Here is a 20,149-nt window from a genome sequence, read left to right as displayed (position 1 = left end):
AACAAGCCACCATCCTTTGATACAAAAATCACAAAGGATTTTAACAAAATAAATTCATAAAACTCAAACAGAAATATATAGAATTGATTTATGAAAGGTGATATAAAAGACAAAATAGAAATCACACTATTTAAAGAAATAACCAAAGATATTTTATTTCCATAAAAACTTTAACTAAATAAAAATTTGACTTTGTGAGATTTCCATAAAATGATTTGAGTAATATAAAAAATGCAAAATATAAGTTTGCCCACTTATGGATTTTACAATATCCTGCTTTGGAAAATTTATAGACAAAAATATTTTTTATAATACTCAATCAGCCTGTGTAACAAATTGTTAATTTGAACTTGGAAAACTAACCAAAACTCCCTCTACATAAAACGGTTAGGCAATATCAAAAATCATAACAGGGAAGAGATATATCAAAATATCAAACTAAAAATTCAATTTCTCCACCTGAGAAAGATGTCCAAACTAATAGAAAGAAAACATTAAGAACAACCATTATACTCCCCCTTTTTGACTATCAAAGGGCCAAAGTATAAATCACAATTTCAAAATAAAGCAGAAAAATTCAAAACATAAACAAAGTCTTAAACGAAGAACAAAAAAATGCAAAAACAATGAATGAGAGACCGACTACTTCTTTGGCTTGGATGAAGAGGAATGAAGACTAAGCACATTATCAAGAAAAGGTTGCTGAGTCTTGGCAAGGGCAGAGATTTTGTCAAGGAAGGTAGTCTGGTTGGATAGAATGATTCTAATGGTCGCCTTCAAGGCAGACAATTCAGACTCCCAGGCAGGGACATCTATAGAGCCGTCTAACCCATCAATGGACTTGATTGTAAGATCAACAGACTCGACGCTCTTGGAAGAGCCTTGGGTAGTTTCTTTTTTAACCTTGTAGGTAGTGCCTTTCCAAATAGCCGCCATGGTCTCATCAACAAATTTAAGAGCATGATGTGAGGGTATAATATTTTATATGACACTAGGAAACTCAAGAAATTGAGACTTTCATTGTCCTTTGATCAAAGATAGAATCTGATCCATGATCACCTTAAGAAGATTCACCGGAAGTCTTGTGCCAACCTTATATAGAAGAAAAGCAAGCTATTGCAAAATAGTAGCTGAGTGGGTAGTAGGGAGCCAATTAACACATGCAAATTCTTATTAAGAACCATATTTATGAGTGAGTTGTAGAACCTTAAGGGATGTATTTTTGGACCACTCAATGGTTTTCCCTACCAACTCCGAAGCCACAACATTTTTATCTAAATCAACAATCTCAACTACTGGTACAGGCACACCCAAAACTCGAGCAATCTCACCCTCGCTAAATTTAAACCAATTCCTCTAACATACACATTTTAATACACGAATGATTCCACGTCAGTAATTTAAGAGGTGAAATTATTACAAAATTCTCTCACAACTATAAGGACATAACTCTCAAATCCTATTACCGACCCAATCCAACGAGCATTCTCAAGAGGCTTAATAACCCCAAACTACCTATGAGAATCTAACACAAAATTCCTCTCAACATAAACTCCTTATTTTCATACAATTTCATAGTTTGATGAGACTCATAAGAGAAATAGGTAAAGTTGTACACCTTGCGTGGAGAATTCAGAGATGAGTGGGTCACCATCTTCTTTATTTCTATCATGGGATTTTTGCCAGAAATTTCTGTCCTGAGAGAGAGCCTTTCGAGTGAGGGCCGCCAGAGTTCCCTTGTCGGCATTATTGGACGAACCTGCTCCTCGGGTCTTCACCATTGTTCTCTACAAAAACAAGTTAGAGAGAAGCACAAATAGAGAGAGAAAGAGACACACGAGAATGAATAGTGGTGCTAGGACTTGGTGATGGGATTGGCTTATATAGGGATTCGTGATTCAAATTTTAAAAGCCAAAAATAACAAACTTTATGCAATAACTGCCTATTTGATTGTGTACACACTTTTGGGTAACGACCACAATTGGTGCGAAAATTTTAAAATTGAAAGTGTGGAAAATATGGACCAAGGTTTATATGATATGTGGATTAAGACAATAACCAATTAACAGAAATTCCCAATATCCAAGATACGGTCATACCCCCCTTTATTATTTTATCTATTATTTTTTTTTAATATTAATTAAACAAAAATTGCCGAAAATGAAGTCCTTTGATTTGGTGCTCAATAACTTTGTGACCTATCCAAAAATAAAGAAACAATCCAATATAATGATTAGCAATATTTTGAACTAATTAAACAATTAGAGAATCTATTTAGAAATAAGGTAATATTTTTCAAGAATTAAACACAAGATTATTTTACCAAATATTCTTTATATACTGAAAAAGGTGCTTTTTTGTTTTTATAAAGATTTTCTCTTTTATTTTTACTTTTCAACTCAAGGAAATATGTGTGTGAAAGTGATAAAGCCGAGAGTATTTTTTACATCTTGAGACTCCATTTTTTTATTATTTTTTTTCAACTTTGTAACCAAACTAGAAGCTTTCACACCACAAAAATGGTAGCCCTTTTCAATGGTAGAGTATCCTCCTCATAATTTTAGTTACAATGTTCCAACTTATTCAATGACAACTTTCACACATTAGAGTGGGTACCTCTTTTCTAAATTGGAGCCTGAGAGAAAAATCAAAGAGATATTTGAGATAACCGAACATCAGTTTTTGTATAAAATAATATTTCATTTATTTTCAGAAAAATATGAACAAAATTCTAACTAGATAATCTAACAAAAATTTGAATCAAACTTAAACCAAAATTTTTAAAATATTCTCAGGTTTAGGAACAGATCATTAGAAATGAGCACACACATAATGAGGACATGGCAAGAAAGAAAATATTTATAATGAAGCACAAACTCCCAAATATTTTCTAAGAGAGTCAAACCTAACCGTATTAAGTGCTTAAGTGAAAGTGTCAGCAATTTTTTTTGCATTCTGATTATATTCCAAAACCAAGGTTTTATTTTCCACAAGTTCCCTGATAAAATGATGTTTAATATCAAGATGCTTAGTCTTAGAGTGTTGAACATGATTTTTGGAGATATTTATTGGACTAGTATTATCACAAAAAACTACCAAAGTTTCCATACTTATCCCATAATCATCCACCATCTATTTCATCCACAATAGCTGAGAACAATACCGTCCAAGACCTATATATTCAACATCAGCAGTAGACAAGGAAATAGAGTTTTGTTTTTTGTTGTGCCATGACACCAGATTATTCACCAAGTAAATGCAACCACCACTAAAACATACAAGAATAGAGTTAGTTTCTCTCGAGTACCAGAGACCATAGTCAAGTGTTCCACTCACATAACGAATAATATGTTTGACTCCCGACACATGGGATTCTATTTGATTCCCTTGATACTTGGTACACACACATACATTATAACAAATGTCAGACCGACTAGTAGTGAGGAATAAGAGAATACCTATCATGCTTCTGTATAGTGTGGGATCAACCTTAACTCTTGCTTCATCCTTGGTCAATTTGAGAGTGGTGTTGGAGGAGTGGTGGTCGGCTCTAGTATGTGTCAGGGGTCTACAAAAGTACTACTGTCATGGTGCCATGTCGTACCTCCACTATTTGTCGGGTATGAACCTCATAGGCGTGCTTGGGGAGTCCTTGATATGTACTATTCTTGTACTGCCACTACTTGTCTGGCGTGGAAATTTGTGTCCGTACCCTACCTCCTTTTGGTTTGTAGGTGCATTTCGTACCCGTACAAACTCTTTCAGTCATACGTAGGTTCTCACCCTCCCAAGATACATTGTTCCTATGAGCTTCAAGTATTGGAATCCTTATATGTTATCACGGATGACACGCTTCGTTGTTCCCACCTCTTCAGACTTAATACTGAATAGTTGAAGAGGCCTTATCTCCCTCCCTAAGATAAGGGCCACCAACGGGGCACCTCCTTTGTGACAGTCAGAATCCCATGATTCGTAAGGGGAAAGACCGGGTAAGCTGTGCAATCCCACACCGTCTGGGGAAGGTCAAGTGTAATGATTCTAAGACTGTGTAGGTATGGGACTACATAGCTGAAGAGGGCTTAAATGGATTGATAAGTACTACCTATATCGGGAAGGTGCATCTTCTTTTCGGTAGCCCATCACTTGAGAACTCCATGGTTAAGCGTGCTTGGCCAGAGTAATTTAGGGATGGGTGACCTCCTGGGAAGTTTTCCCAGGAAGTGTGCAAGTGAGGACAAAGCACGCTGGAAAGACTTGTCTTGGTTTGTAGGGCCAGTCGTCATTCCAGAAAGCAACCATAGTGACGTGGGACGTCACATCCTTCCCTGGGGGTCTCACAAGATGCAGAGTCAAGGATCTCTTGAACATCCATTCGAGGAAGGTTAGAGAAGACCTCACATCGATTCAGTATTAATTCAAAAGAGGTGGGAACAACGAAGCGTGTCGTCCATGATAACATATAAGGATTCCAATACTTGAAGCTCATAGGAACAATGTATCTTGGGAGGGTGAGAACATACGTATGACTCAAAGAATTCGTATAGGTACGAAATGCACCTACAAACCAAGAGGAGGTAGGGTATGGACACAATTTCCACGCCAGACAAGTAGTGCCAGTACAAGAATAATACATAGCCAGGACTCCCCAAGCACGCCTATGAGGTTCATACACAACAAGTAGTGGAGGTACGACATGGTACCATGGCAGGAGTACTTTTGCAGACCCCTAAAACATACTAGAGCTAAACACCACTACGACCTGCAACCTGGATATCCAGCTCCTTGTCTCTTCGGGACCACAATGTACCAAGAGCCATTAGAGCTCACCTATAAATAGGACCTCACTTCATCATTGAAGGGGGTTGGAAAATTCATTGTATACTCAAGCTATTAAGCAATATACAAGTTTTTACTCCATTGTTGATCTGCATTTATCTTTCCTCAAGTCTATTCTGAGTTCTTACTTAGTTATTCTCTTACTAAAATTTGAGTTTTCCGACCTAACATAGTTTACGAGTTCTCACCGTCAACACTTATTCTGAGAGATGAAAATCCATTCATCTATTTGCTTGGCCTGTAATCCTAGGAAAAAAAGTAAGTTCTCCCACCATGCTCATCTCAAATTCATCTTGCATTTGCTTCAAAAATTCCCGGACTTTAAGATCAGAAGTAGAACAAAAAGCAATGTCATCAACATAGATTTGAGCAATAATTATGTGAGAACCATTATCTTTGATGAAAAGAGTTTTTTCAACTCCCCCTCTTCGATATTGTTTGAGGATAAGAAATTGGGCTAAACGCTCATACCAAGCATGGGGTGCTTGTTTTAACCTGTATAAAGCCTTTTTTTTAACTTAAACACGTGATTAGGATAATGGGGATCTTTGAATTCCTGAGGTTGTTCAACATAGGATTCTTCATTCAAAATACCATTCAAAAAGGCAGATTTGACATCCATTTGAAATAGTTTGAAACCAATAATACATGAAATAGCCAAAAGCAACCTAATAGATTCAAGTCTTGCTACGGGAGCAAACATTTCATCAAAATCTACACCCTCAATTTTGTGTATCCTTGAGCAACTAACCTAACCTTGCTTCTAACAACTGTACCAAATTCATCACTTTTATTTTTATAAATCCTTTTAGTACAAATCACATTTGTGTGGCTAGGTCTCGGTACAAGGTACCAAACATCATTCCTCATGAATTGCTCAAGTTCTTCCCACATAGCCTTAACCCAAGATTCATCATAAAATGCTTCTTTCACATTTTTAGGTTCAATTGATGAAGTAAAACACACATATTGACAAAGATTTCATACTTTTTGTGAGTTACCATACCTTCCCCAATATTACCTATTACCAGGTCAATGGGATGATTCTTTTTTATTCTGGAGGAAGGATCCTTTTAAACAAAGTCAGTAACATTTTCAGAGATTTTGTTACTGTCTTGTATGGAAGTTGATACCTCTGATTTAGAAGTATCATGATCCGGATTGGTGTCCTCAGGTGTGGACACAAATACCTTGGCTTCTTTGACAGTTTTGTCATCAAGATTGACTATTTCTTCTTCATTGGAGTAAGTCCATAACAATTTTAGTTCTCATATTGTACACACGATAAGCTCTATTGTTGATGGAGAGCCCTAAAAATACACTAACATCGCTTTTGGCATCAAATTTTCCCAGATGTTCATGATCTTTAAGCAAATAACATACACACCCAAACACATGAAAGTAACATACATTGGGTTTCTTACCTCTCCATATTTTGTATGGAGTTTTAGAAATACCGGGTAAAAAATAGATGCGATTGATAGTGTAGTAAGTTGTATTGATGGCTTCGGCCCATAATCTCTTGGAAAGTTTTTTGTTTTTTAACATCACTCTTGCCATTTCTTGAAGTGTCTCATTCTTTCTTTCCATGACTCCATTTTGTTCGGGTGTCTTAAGAGCTGAAAATTCATGAGCTTTGCCAATAGATTTACAAAAGTCATTATAAGCAATATTTTCAAATTCCTTCCCATGATCACTTCGTATTCTGACATTTTCCCCTATGTTACAATATTTTTCAACTCTCAATTTTGAATAGAGGCTTTTAAATTCATCAAACGTATCATATTTTTCTCTTAAAAAATCAACCCAAGTAAAGCGAGAAAAATCATCAACACAAACAAAGATGTATTTTTTACCACTTATACTTTCAATCTAAATGTGACCCATTAGATCCATGTGAAGCAATTAGAGCACTTTTGATGTATGAATGTCAAACATAGCTTTGTGCATCTTTTTGAGTTGCTTACCAAGTTGACATGGTTCACATTTTCCAAAACATTGTTTTCCAAATTTAGGCAAGCCATGAATAAGTCTTGCATTTGAAAGTTTTTTCAAAATTTTGAAATTAATGTGTCCGAGTTTCTCATGCCACAAATTTGTAGATTTTTTCATAACCATATGACATGTCAAATTTTGGGACAATTGAGCGAAGAAATTTTATCAGATTGTTTCCTTCATTATCAAGAACCACACATTCATCACGAGAAAAATTCACAACAAAACCTTGATCACAGATTTCACTTATGCTAATAAGATTTGCTTTAAGACCTTATACCAAAAGAACTATCTTTAATTTTGGTAAACCTTCAAAGTTTAATGTTCCTTTGCAAAGAACTTTCTATGCAACACCATCTCCAAAGGTAATAGCTCAACAATTCATAGGCTTAAAATCAATTAGAATGGTTTTATCACATATCATGTGATGAGAACAACCACTGTCAAAATACCATGCATCAGAAGAACAAGTTCTTAAATAGTTTAAACTTACAAGACATTTGATTTCTCTCCTTTTTATCCAAACATTTTTGGGGTGGTATTTTGTGGATGAATTATCTTGAAGAACATGAGATTTTAGGTAATTTGTTTTGAACAGTCTCAACAGAGTAAAACATCTTGGTTGAATATGCCCTTTAACACCGTCGAAATGACATATTGGAACGAAAGGATTTGTTTTCCTTTTGAGTATATTTACCTTTTTACCAAAATTTCTTTTGACTGATACCTTGGTTTGTGATGTTGAACCTTCAGAAAAAAAAACAGTTCTTGTAGAGAAAAAATTGTGAGAAATAGGCAAAATTTTTTTTTTTTTAAATGTGACGGCTTTTTCTTTGGATATTGATTTTTCCATTCCAATTCCTCCACAATTTCTAGCCTTTTGACCTGCACGCAACACATCATCAAATATCACAGAACCAGGATTGAGAATCTTGACTCCTTTTTCTAGATGATCAAGTTCATTCGAGAGACGTTTAATCTCATTATCTTTTAACACGATTTCTTGTTTACAATTGATCACATAGATATTGAGTTCCTCTATCTTTTTCTCTAGATTAAGATTTTTACTTACCATAATGCGATTATCTGAACATACCTTGAGCCATTGAGAATACATCTATTTGTAAGTCTCTTGTAGGCATTCAACATCTAACTCAGATGTATCAGAATCTGAATCCTCAGCCTGTGAGATCAACCTATTGAGACAAACTATTTTTTTCTCTCCTGCATAGAAAATGGTAAGCCAAACATAATATTAGATATTAAAGAAAGATTGTTTGATCTCTCATCATTACTATTTTTCAGAATCTTGATCGCTCCATGTTGCGTCTAGCCCTTTTTTCTTTTTCAAGGTGTTGGCACATTTGGCTTGAATATGTCCAAAGCCCTTGCATTACCTACACTGAATTCCCTTTTTGTTAGTTTCAAAGGATTTAAAGAAATTACCTTTTGAGAAATTTGTTGGATTTTTCTTGCCACCAATTTTCTTGATGTATTTTTTGAAATTTCTTGATAGCAAGGCTATTTTATCATCGTTTTCTTCATCTGAATCTTCCTTAGATATTTTCAAGGCAATTGTCTTCTCTTTCACGACAGTAGGTTTGTTTTTCTGGCGCATTTTTTGATTGAGTTCAAACGTTCGAAGTGACCCCACTAATTCCTCTTCCTTCAGAGTGTCCAAATTCTTCACTTCTTCAATGGATGTGATCTTTGCTTGGAACCTGTCAGGCAAGACTCTAACGCTTTTTCTCACAATTTGTGCATCAAGTAATTTTTCACCAAGAGTAAATAATTCATCAACAATATCATAAAGTTTTTCATAAAATTCAGATAATGTTTCAGAGTCAGTCATTCTAAGTTCTTCAATTTTAGTAGTCAACATAATAAGTCTAGATCTTTTTACCTTAGTCGTACATTCAAACTACATTCGAAGAATATCCCAAGCTTCCTTGGCAGTTTCACATGAAGAGATCATTTTGATATGAACTTCTCCAACACCATTAAAGATAGTGTGAAATGCCTTATTATTGTAGCTTGACAATTAGTCATCTTCAGTTGTCAAAGTCAGTTCAAGTTTTAATGTAGTCACACCTGTTTTCCCATCAATGTTAATGGGTGTTTTCCATCATGATAAAATTGACCTCCAAGTCTTTTCATCAATGGTTTTGATAAAGGTTCTTATTCGTAACTTCCAGTACGGATAATTTGTTTCATTCAATAGTGGGGCACGTGATACCGATCCTCCTTCTTCAAGAAAATACATAGTAGAAAGCACACAAAAAATGGAAAATCACAAGATCTCACTAAGAGTTTAGTGACCTGCTCTGATACCAATTGAATTTTTTTTTTCTAAATAAATTACCAAGTAATTAACAGCTTACACTACATACCAAATTATCTTAAGAAGATGGGTTAAACATACAATCTGGTTAGTCGGACAGGGATACTAATAGTTCAGATTTAAACCAGTAATCACAAGAACAATAAAAAATCAACACAAGAGATTTTTACATGGCTCGATTACCCTAGTCCATGGAGCCACGCTTAGAGAAGAAACTCATTAGTGATGAACATAAATACAAAAGCAATGTCTCATACACAATTAGACTCCCTCTATATTATTGTCGCACTCTTTTGTATCACTCCACTAATCATGTTTCTACAATAGTTAGTGCTTCACTCGAACTCCCTTCGATGGTGACTGACTTCTTTGTTCCTCCTGAAGAAAGACTTGCTTGGCTCCTCTCCTCAAGGCCTTGATGCTTTCTTCCTCACGAAGAAAGACTTTGAATAGCTCCCCTCCCGAAGACTGTATAAGTATCCACAATGGAAATTACACCTTAAATCCTAAAGTGTATCAATAAAACGTGCAACATGCACTACAACATAAGACTAAGTATTTCAACTCTTTATCTCAATAATAATAAAACAATATGGACTATGAATAAGTGAATTTCCCTACCAGCAAAGACTCATATTTATAGCAGGCAGAAGACCTTCTTTCGCAACTCACAAAATCAGGGAAGAATATCCCTATAAGGAAAGTTTGTTTGGCGGATCTGTCAGTTATCCAATCTGCTCAGCCATTTAGACAATCTGACAGCTCAGCATGTGCTTGGGCATACAAAAATCACAAAGGATTTTAACAAAATCAATTCATAAAAATCAAACAGAAATATATAGAATTGATTTATGAAATGTAATATAAAAGACATAATATAAATCACATTATTGAAAGATATAATGATAACTCTAGAATATAGAGTTATATTTTATACTTTTACCTTATAATTTGATTAAAAAGATGAGTGATTTGTGTCTTTGTTTTTAGAATTGAGTCATTTTATTTTCTTTGGGTTTAGGAGTAGTTTTGGTTTTATGAGGAAAAATAAGTAAGAAAATGATAAATTTGATGAAGTTGAGTGAAGTGGAAATGAGCTAATGTGATTTTAAATGATAATTTTTCGTGGAGGAATTCTTAGAATGCTGTAGAAATGCTGAAGTATTCTATCCAGGCAGCAAGATTTTCTTGGGTCAACGTGAGAAGTTGCCACCACAGCAATATAAATCTATTTTTTTTAATTAGCTTGACTTGGGCTGATAAATAATGAAGAGATTTGGGCCTTTAATTGTGTTGGTGCATGTTTATCAAAAAGACAACAAATGGGAGGAAAAAGGCCCACATGAGAACAAAAAAAGGAAACTACCTTAATGTATATATCATCAACCTTTCCTTTTTTCTTTAGAGAGGCATGTACAATAGCAGCAAAGGGACACAACCAGCAGCCATTACAGAGGAAAAGTGGAGAATGAAGAAAAAGAAAAAGAAGAAGAAAGAGAAAGATTAAAGAGACGATGACCATTTTGGGAACATCTTTTTGGCTTGATTCTCATACCCTTCTCTTTCATATTTTATTTTATTTTTCTTGTATTTTCTAAACTATTATTTATTTTGTTATGGGTTGTTTTGATTTTGGATTGGTGCTCTTGAATTCAGCCATGAACTAAATCTTTTGAGGCTTGAATTATTAATTAACTCTATGTCTTAATTCTAATTTTCTAGCATTTTATTTTAGAAATTTACTCATTGTTCATTCAAATGTGGTTATTGATAATTTCTTCTTGTTGATTGGCCTCTAATGGCAAGATATTGAGTTATATTTGTGTTGGAAAGTTTAAATATAATTGATAGATTTGAATGACACAAGTGAATAATCTTGTTAAGTTATGTTTGTGGAATGTGTTATTTACCTTGTGTAACCATTATGAATTGATACTTAAATTTTGGGTTCTTAGACATGATTGGCATAGCAATATGTTCAATTAGGTGAAAGAATTAATACCATGGGATTTGAAAAAGTTCTATGAATTAATTTAGAATTCTTGTTAATTCTGGGTAATTTTGTTGAGATTTTGCTACAGCAAAATGTATAGGTCAATTGACATAGATGGATTTAATAATTCAAGCCCATTTTACCAAATTGAATTTGTCTTATTTTTAGATTGTCATCCTAGTTAATTTTGAAGCATTTTCAATTTATTTTTCATAACTATTAAATTGTTTGGTAATTTATTTGTGCAAAATTATTTGCTAATTTAATCCCTGGGGAGACAATACTAAACTTATTACTTTATTACTTGTTTGCCGACTGTGTACACTTTCACAATTTTAGTTGCTTAAATTTACGCAACAAGTTTTTGGCGCTGTTGCCGGGGATTGAATTTAGTGAAATTTGGTTTGTTAAAATCAATTCCTTTTCTATTTTGTTTCTTATTTTTCATTTGCTTATTTTTGTTTTTCCTTGTTCTATTTTACGCTTTTGTTTGTTTGGTCCTTTGTCGAGGTACTTGGGATGTCACATCAACAAGTACTCTTGAATTTCGTTCAACATGACTTGGAGTGTTTGCATAGAGCATGGTGGAGATACACAAATTTCTTCATAAGGTTCCCTTACCATGGGTTGTCTAGAGAGTGTTTGCTTGAAGTCTTTCTCAATGGGTTGCATGCCTCCATAAGAGAATAGGTAGAAAAAGGAGATGGTACCACCAATTTCCACCAATTATCCATTGATGAAGCCTATTGGATATTGGAAGTCATGGCAGAAAATGATGAGTGGTATTGTTTACATTCTCCAATAACCAACAAGTTTTGGAGAACAATTTTAGCCATATGGAGCCTGCTTTTGAAGATTGTGCTCAAGAACCATTGGAGGAGACATTGGAGGATTTTCAAAACGTCCTCATAGGGGAACCTCATCAAGCGGCTCAATCAAGTTCATTGGAGGTATTGATGATGGAGTTTATGGCTAAAATCGATGCTTTGATCCAAAGCCAAGCTTCATCTTTGAGGAATTTGGAGAATCAAATCGGATTATTGGCAGATGAGTTGTGCAATAGATCCCATGGTGTTGTACTTCGTGATTGGGAAAATTCAAGGGGGGAAACACAAAATGAGGAGGTCAATTTGGGGAGTGGTAAAGAGATAGATCTACCAATGGAAGAAGAGCATCGATTAGAGTCCTCTTCAATCCAAAGTGGAGAAGAAAAGAGAGAGAAATGCATTTCATAGATAATCAAGTATTTGGTCTCCAATTTAAAGAGTTGATGGTCATATAAGAGTATGCATATGAAGATCCTTTCTGGCCACCACCACCTCCACCACCATTGGCATGGTTTCTTGGAATCCATCATGCACATTCATCAAAATCAAGTCGAGTTGAGCACATGAACCCATCAATATCACATCTTGCCAAGCTTGAGGGTGACCACAATGAAGACCCATGTGTGAGGGCATATGCCACTCTCTATGGGTGAAAGCCACTCTTTGATGAGCACTTATCAACAAAAGTCAATGACTTTAAATCAAGTGCTTCTTGGGAGGCATCCCAAGTTTCTAAACTTTGTTTTTAATTTTGTTTTAGTATTTTAGTTAAGTTCATTGCATTTCCTTTATTGAATATTTTATTTTATGTTTGTTAAGAAAAAAAATGTTTTCCTTGTTTTCTTGATTTTCTTCACTTGGTCTTTGGTGTTGCATTTTATGGTGTAGGTGTTAAGTTTAGAAAGATGGTGATTTGGAGTGAACAATTCGAGTTATGGAATATTTTGGAGGTGTGATAGGTGAACAAAAAGGTGGGGAGCTAAGGAAATAAAATTTGAAATTCAGGGTTGCAATGCTGCAGTAATTCTACAGCATTCTGGGCTACGTGCAAAACATGTTCAAAGAATTTTAGTGGTTTTGGGAAGAGAGATCTGCGATGTGTCGCCACCTACTGGACGACACATCGCCTGCTATTTAAAAAAATCAGAGTAATAACACAATACCCATTTTCTCTCTCATTCTCGTCTCTTCCGTTTCTCCCTAACCCTTGTCACCTCCTCGCCCCCACCAACATCGACTTAACGACCATCACCACCGTCCCACCCTCACCCCAACCCAGCCAAACCCAAGTGCTGCCCCATCTGTGAACCACCAGGAGCGCGAACCCACCCATCCGAGAGAACTCCGGGCCTCTGCACGACCCAAATGCAAAATTCCATAAATCCTTCCCCAAGCCCTCAATCCTGTTGGGGTTTTATGCCCTAATTAAAACCCAAATTCTTTGTAATCTCATTTTATTATCAATAAAAGAATAGAAATCATTTTTTGACTTGGTCACATGTTTTATTTTCATGATTATTTGTTTAATATAAACTTCAATAAAATCCCGAGCATATAACTGATCGTATTTATAGTGACGTAATTACAGTGGAATATAAATATGATTATATGTTCAAAATAAGTTAGTCCTAAGATTAGACAATGCACAAGATTTATACTAACTTGCCAATCCACAATATGATCTACTTACACATTACAGTGTTATGTTCTTTCCAGAACATTAGCAAAGTAGATAAGATCGGATGTATTTGTTACATCGGACTGGACCGATATTGACAGTTGATAAGATAAGTAAACATACTATTATTATCTATTCTAGTCATATCATATAGTTGACCACAGGAAAATTCAATCTCAATTCTGAGTGGTTAGTATTCTAACTGCTTGTATTATTTGAGTTCTTTGACTTGTTCGTTACCAGCTTACCCTACGGACTAGCCCATACTTACATCTTGGGAACTCGGCAGTATAATTGAGTGGGAGTGTTAATCATAGATATGAACATCTATGGCTTCTGATGAAGAAGTGAAACGATGGTTTCCTTTTAGTTTGGTTCAAGGTGTTAAATGATAGAGATCTCATTTTAGTAATTAAATTAGTTTACTGAAATATCATTTACAGGGAACTAAGTATTTTAAGGATAAAATACTGTTGGTTTTTATTGATCAAATCAGAGATTATACGCAGCGGAACAACAATCAAATTGTTAGATTAATCCCATACGATTTCTAGATCTAATTCTTCACATGCACATATATATTGAATCAAGGACATGAATAGAAAAATTACCTCAGGTCCTTCCTAGCAGCTATCTTTTCTTATGGCTGAATCCTTGAGATCTCACACCAAGATCTTCCAAAATGTTCTCAGGCACACAAAGAACGAGTGTGGGCTCGCTACACAAATAATAGGCAATAAACTATTTATCAGATGCTCTCAACACATGAGATCTGATAAAGTTTTGGACCTAGGTTTTGTGAAGAACAATGACTTTTGTTTATGTCACTGTTCTCTTTCTCTGAGAGATATTCCTAGATATTTTTTATCCTTGAAAATTTACGTTATGTGAAAAACTGATATCCTATATATTAAATTATTTGTTATTTTAAACAAATTCAAAATAACTGATCAGTTATCAGATTTTTGTTTAAATAATAATATTTTAATCATATTAAAATATCTCATTAATTATTTAATATTTAAATAACTAAAATTCTGGAATCAAGAGAATGAGTACACTCTCTTATGCGTGTAGACAGTGCCTGTGCACTGTGCCACATGTGTACCACATGCCTGTGATGGCATGTAATTTTCCCAATTTTTATTATTATTTAAATACTGAAAATCCCAAAAATAAATTAATTCAATATTAATTATATTTTTGTTAAATCAATTAATTAATTAATTAATTACACATAATTAATTAATAATTATGTTTGATACATAGAAAAATATTTTGCTTATCACATAAGTCCTTTTCGCCCAATTTTGTATTTACCTTTGACAGTGTTTGTTTGAGCCATTTTGGGGACCATGGACCTATAACATTGAACTCCAATAAATAAACTAAATAATTAAACTCTTTAATTATAATAGTTAATTGAATAATTCTGATATTACTCCACTATAAATTCAGAATTGCACTCTTTATGTTACAGATATACTTTTACAGAAATCTTATCTTAAGTCTTCCATTGATATAACCATCATACAATAGTTCAACCCTCTAATTAATTAGTTCATAAATTAGAATGGAAGAATTACCATTTAACCTTTCTAATTTACTTTTTATTCCTTAAGTACCATTAATTCACTAGTGAATAATTAACCTATAATCTAATTATAGATTTGAGCTCAAAATCATTCAGTTCCAGAATCAACCCTTAAGGGAACTAACATACGATTCATTAGGAAAGATTAGATTTCGTATTGTTGATGCATGTTCCCAGCCATCCATGATATTAAATCTCCAAAACAAAAGTCATTAGCCTCATTCTTTGAAGAGACCTTAACGAATGAATCAAAAGATTTAATAAACATGAATAGGAGTTCATGAACACTCAGGATTTAGGTTGATCTATAAATGATCATCAGTTATGATATGAATTACAAGTCTTTATTATTAAATGGTTTTTGGATAAAGACTTTAATTCATATCGGTCCATGTCATATATAATCATATTATATAAAGCACCTTTACCGAGATGTCGTTCCACATCAATAATCCGAATCTAGATTATTTGTATCATTATGATACTCAGTAAACAGTACTTACAACTCCAATTAAAGAATTCCATAACTTTAATTTGTTGTTGTTGACTATTTTATATTCATTCATGTGATCTTAATTCTCTCGTACTAATACAAGATCACATACTCAATAATGAATATGGAATTTTTCTGATATTTACAAAATTATTCAAACAATAATTTAACAATCTAAATATGACAATAATACTAAACCATTGTATTTATTTATTCACAGAAAAAACAAATGTCTTTACATGCTTTTAGGACACACTCCTAACAAATACAATGAGGGGTAAAATGATATTTTAGTCCTATCTCATTGTAGACCGTCTATAAAGGATTGAGAGACAATTATGGTTATAACAATGGATAATTAATAGTGTATCTATATTTGTTATAGAGTGTTCTATGAATTCAAGAGTGCAATTCCGAGTCTATAGTGGAATCACAAGGAATTAATATTGTTATCCAAAAAACAGGCACGGATGACGTGGCAAGGGATTTCTAACACGTAGCTGACACCTGGCAGAATTTTGTTCGACTATTGACCAGTAAGACATTGCAAGCACGAAGCTGAGTTTTATCACAACCAGCATGGTCATACATTCCAGATATTTCAAAGATAATCTTATAGAGATCATCGTCATATCTAAGATTATCTCCCATGATTTACTGAATATCCGATTAATTAGGAAAGAATATCTGTAACTAATTCATGTAATCTTCCTTAAGCCTATAAATAATGAGAAGATAGCTCAAGTAAAGGACTTTTGGCTTTCTAATTACAGGAGATTAGAGATTTACGAGTGAGCTAGAGCTATCACATTCGATATATTGTTTTGTTCTTCAGAGGTTGGTGAAACTCATTGAACCCTAGTTCTTTGATCACACCTTTGAAATATTATATCAATAACAGCTCAAGTGGACGTAGGTTATTACCAGATTCTGGGGCCGAACCACTATAAATTCTTGTGTGCTTTATTGTTTTTGTCATTATTCTCATTTCAACATATCTGTCTACATCAACCATTTTTGACTCCGTGTCAGTTGACCAAAATCAGGGTCAACATTCTGGTGATTTCATTGAGAGCTTGATATAATATTGTTGAAGTATCAATGGCGAAAACAACAAAGAGGACTGGGCAGATGGCTAGCGCTGCACCATCTCAACCGCCTCCTCCTCAAAACGTGACCGAAGATGAGCCACATTTGGAATTCGATGATGAAGAACTGGATTCCAAGACGCTGAAGAATACCCTGCGGGTATTGCAGGATGAACTGGTCAATCTGAGGGACAGCCGGGAAAGTGCTGCCAAGATTATAGCACGGCAGCAACAAGAGATTGAGCGACAGCGCCAAGAACTGAGTGAAAGGAAGGCGGAGATGGACCGTCGCCAGAGGGAGGCCATGGTAGCCCTCGAAGCAGCCCTACAACTGGCTAAGAATCAGGCTGTGCCTGCATCGCAGCCTGATCAACCTTCAAATGGGCCACCCCAAAGGGGCCCTAATCCTAGCCCGTCGATCCAACCCTCGAGCCCCCAAAGGCCCGAGCAGCCACCAATGCCTCAGGACGATGTCCCTCTAAGGGATCCTGAAGTGCAGCCTCCATCCCAGGCTGGTCGCGGCAATCCCCCGCAGTCAAGACTGAATAGGGCCGGGCAGCAGCCCCGCAGTCCTAGACGCCATAGGGGCGAAGAGACGAACCCACCGAGCAGAGGGCAGCGTCTTTCTGGTAACAGAAGGAACTCGGAGACAGGCTCTGCGGTTCGTGGCCCCCACGGCATGACAATGCACGGGGACTCACCAACCAACGCAGGCCACCCTCTAACTCTCGAGACGTTCCAGCCCGAGGAGGCAACCGAGGGAACAATCAATCCCACCATGGCCAGTCGAGGTTCAGAGATGGCCATCATTATAATGAGGCCGACTCAGGCAGAGGAAACACCGGTCAGAGAAATGAAGAAAGAGGTGGAGGCAGAAGCCCATCACCTAGGGATGACTAACTTGAAAGACGTGACGCTGGGGGACAGCCTAGACAAAATAACGTCTTCAACCGGCTCGCAGCCAGCGAACAGTGAAGAAGAGATGAGGATTTAAGAGATGTACTCAACGATCACAGGGAACGACACGATGAGTACATTCCTCCAGCAGCAGAGGCCCCGGCGATTCCTGGTGCCGTGCAAGCCAATATAGATGCCCTCAACCAGGCAGTGCAGCAGCTGGTCGAGGGAAGAACGTCTTATATCGATCACGATAGAAGAAAGGGCACTCCTTTCGTTCAAAGGATAGCTATGGCAGAAACTCCTAGCAAGTTTAAGATGCCTACGCTTCCAAACTTTGATGGGTATGGTGACCCAATATCTCATGTCAACAAGTTTGAGATACAAATGGACATTCAGAAAGTGTTCGAAGATACTCGGTGCAGGATCTTTCCTGCAACACTTTCTGATGCTGCACAGGAGTGGTTTTTCAAATTCCCTCCTGCAAGTATTGTTTCTTGGGAGATGTTCGTAAAGGAATTTTACGAACAATTCTATGCGGGTCGTGTGCACCCAACTGAGGCAAATCAGCTGGTCGAAATAAGCCAGCAAGACGGAGAACCACTGAAGGATTACGTCCAGCGTTTTATGCGAGTAGCTGCTGGAGCCAAAACAGTGGGAGACGAAGGTAAGATGATGGCCATAACTGCAGGAGTTAAGCACCGCACGCCTCTTTGGAACAGCCTCAGAAAGCATGGGACCAGGACTATCCAGGAATTTTTGGATCGACCTGATCGATACATCAAGCTCGAAGATGCCATTGCTAGTGAAGGAAAGCCCCCAGGCAAGGATAAGGGGACTGTCGAGCCCGCCAAAGCTGCCAATGGGTCAAAACCCAACGGCAACGGAAACGGCAAAGGCAACGGGAATGGCAATGGCAATGGCAAGAATGGGGGGAAACAGCCAAGTAATGAGCCTTCCACCTCTGAACCTCGATTCACTAACTACACTGCCTTTATTGCGTCTTGGGGAGAGGTGTGTCAGGCCACGAGTTCCAGTGTGCCTTATAAAAAACCTGCTCCCATTCAAAAAGATATTTCGAAGAGAGACACTACCAAGTTCTGTCGTTATCATAACGACTACAGACATGATACAAATGAATGCAACCAGCTAAAAGATGAAATCGAGTTCCTTATTAGACAAGGACACTTTAGAAGATATATACGGGCCTCGGGAAATTCCCAATGAGAGGCTCCAGGTGGCAACGAGCATGCGGCCACATGCCAGTGCTCGCCACATTTGCAGCCTGACCCCGTAGCTGGCACTTTACTCACCATCTGTTGAGGCCTGCACCTTGCGGGAAGCAGTGGAAAGGCGAGGGAACGATATGCTCGGACCCTACGTCACGACCAGGACATCGAGATGATGACTGTGGAGGACAGGGCATCGAAGAAGGCTCGGTCAGAGGATGGTGAGATAACCTTCTCTGATAGCGACGCCCAGCATGTCTGGTTCCCACATTCTGATCCGCTGGTCGTGGACGTTCAAATCGCCAACATGATGGTGAAAAGAGTACTAGTGGATACAGGAAATTCAGTGAACATCCTGTACAAATCTTCGCTGGAACGCATGTAGTTGTCCGTCAAGGACTTGGAGCCCTGCAACCAAACAATTTGCGTCTTCTCTGGCGAGGGACTCGCCCCAGCAGGGTCAATCAGACTTCTAGTCACAGCAGGTACAGCGCCTGCTACCAGGACATTACTCGCTACTTTTATAGTAGTCGATTGTCCTTCGGCGTACAATGCCGTTATTGGAAGGCCCATACTGGTTGATCTTCGGGTCGTCACCTCAGTATGGAACTTGGCCATGAAATTCCCGACAGACGCAGGGGTAGGACGCGTGTTTGGAAATCAGAGAAAAGCAAGGGAGTACTACAACGCCTCAGTTACAAAGGTGAAGAAGGGAACGCCAAAAAGCACTCCCCCACATAGGTTGCAGATGGTAATTGATACACAAGCCCAATCCAGTGATGGAGTCACCAAATAGGGTATTGCCCAAAGTGAGGATAGGGACTTAGATCCTCGCTTTGGGGATTTTGAGGAAGATGTTGGAGCCGTCGAGGACCTGGAAGAGGTCCAACTTGACGAAGAAGACCCGACCAGAGCGGTAGAGGTCGGAAAAAACTTAGAAGCAATAACGAAGTATGCACTGGTGGAATTTTTGAGAAAGAACCAGGAAGTTTTTGCCTGGTCACACAAAGACATGGCTGGGATAGATCCTGCAGTTATCAGCCATGTCCTGAACATTGACAAGAGTTTTTCACCCGTGCAAATGGCTGCTCGATAAGGATAGATCGAAAGCCTTAAAAGAGGAAGTCGAGAAACTGAAGGAGAATGGGTTCATCAGGGTGGCGTTTTATCCATCGTG

This window comes from Humulus lupulus, chromosome 3, assembly GCF_963169125.1.
Source record: "Humulus lupulus chromosome 3, drHumLupu1.1, whole genome shotgun sequence".
In the NCBI taxonomy this organism is placed as follows: Eukaryota; Viridiplantae; Streptophyta; class Magnoliopsida; order Rosales; family Cannabaceae; genus Humulus; species Humulus lupulus.
This window is presented reverse-complemented; position numbering follows the sequence as displayed.